Here is a 1,961-nt window from a genome sequence, read left to right on the forward strand (position 1 = left end):
CTAATCATATTGATTCAATGCACCTTGTCTATACCTCTCCGCCAATAGCCCTTGAAAAGGCAGGTCCTGACTGCTTGTTCTTGCTGTCTTGTAATGGCACAAGACAGATCTGGACAGGCTGGATCAATGGGCTGAGGCCAACTCTATGAGGTTCAATAAGGCCAAGTGCTGGGTCCAGCACTTGGGTCACAACAACCCCATGCAGCACTGCAGGCTTGGGGAAGAGTGGCTGGAAAGCAGCCCAGCAGAAAAGGACCTGGGGCTGCTGGTCGACAACTAGCTGAACATGAGCCAGCAGTGTGCCCAGGTGGCCACAAAGGCCAATGGCATCCTGGCCTGTATCAGAAATAGTGTGGCCAGCAGGACTACGGAAGGGATTGTCCCCCTGTACTGGGGACTGGTGAGGCCACACCTCAAATCCTGTGTTCACTTTTGGGCCCCTCACTACAAGACCTTGAGGTGCTGGAGCATGTCCAGAGAAGGGTAACAGAACTGGTGAACTGTGTAGAGCACAAGTCTGATGAGGAGTGGATGAGGGAGATGGCAATGTTTAGCCTGGAGAAAAGGAGGCTCAGGGGAGACATTATGGCTCTCTACAGCTACCTAAAAGGAGGTTGTGGTGAGGTGGGGGTCAGCCTCTTCTCCCAGGCAACTAGCGATAGGGTAAGGGGAAATGGCTTCAAGTTGCACTAGGGGAGGTTTAGATTGGATATTAGGAAAAATTTCTTCACTGAAAGGGTTGTCAAGCACTGGAATGGGCTGCCCAGGGCAGTGATGGAGTCATCATCCCTGGAGGGATTAAAAAGACATGCAGATGTGGCACTTGTCGACATGGTTTGGTGGTGGCCTTGGCAGTGCTGGGTTAACAGTTGGACTCAATGATCTTAGAGGTATTTTCTAACGTAAATGATTCCATGATTTTAAGTTCAGTTTTCATCTGATTCAATTCCTTGACCTGTAAAAACAATTTTCTCAAGGTGAGAATAGGGACCAAGTAGCCAGGGGGACAGGGGGAGTTTAGACTTTTTTGGTGGCTGACTGTATGGTTGTAGCATAGTTGTGTTAAAACTTCAGCTGAGATTAGATCTGATGTTAGAACATATGTGTAAATTCTGTATAGTAAGGATTAGGGAAGGTCAAGTCAAAACATTGTGTTTTGAGTTGTATCCCTTCTGAAATCAGTACCCAAAGTTTTAAATGTTGTATATAGGATTACTATTTAAAAGAGACAGTCCAAAAGTGCATTTAAAAAAAAAAAACTTTTATGATCCCAGGTGTCTACTACTTTATACCTTCTGTTAGGGCCTTCATCTGCCAGTCCTTGAGTCTGGAGTTGTTATGGTGCAGCAGTACAGATTGAAGTCGTGTTCTTTCATCTTTAAAACTTAACCTCCTTGTTACAGTAGAAGAGTCCCACAGAAATGGGGAGGAAGCTGCTTAGAAGAATTCTGGACAATTTTATACTTCTGAAAAGAGAGCTTGCTCACAAAAATGTAAAATGACACGCCTATGCTAAGTTACTCATTTGTAGTAATGGGTAGAGAAGATTGTTTTCTCTTGCATAGTGGACTTTTTTTTTAATGAGAGTCTTTCTGTTTATGAACTTCATAGTTCAATCCTCGAAGTTTCCCACAACTCACTGTGATAATCAACTAAATAGTATTATTTTCTTTGAAGAAATCTTTTTGACCCACCATACCAGAATGTTATATGAAAAGGACAGGAAGTTTTCTGGAAAGTTTGAAGGATCAATTATGTTGGTTAAACAGTTGGTTAATATGATATAATGAAGCTTTTTAAAAACTGTTCACCTTGCTATGCCATCCTTTCAGGAGTGAAACCTGATGTGCCTGTCTCTGTTCATGCACGCCTTTAACATGTTATCCAAAATAAAGGAAGTTTCAAAATAAACTATGTAGAACTTAAGAAATAAAATAATGAAGGTCTTAAAACGTGTTGGA

The sequence above is a fragment of the Neopelma chrysocephalum genome, unplaced genomic scaffold (genome assembly GCF_003984885.1).
Source record: "Neopelma chrysocephalum unplaced genomic scaffold, ASM398488v2 Primary Assembly neopelma1_96279, whole genome shotgun sequence".
NCBI lineage: Eukaryota > Metazoa > Chordata > Aves > Passeriformes > Pipridae > Neopelma > Neopelma chrysocephalum.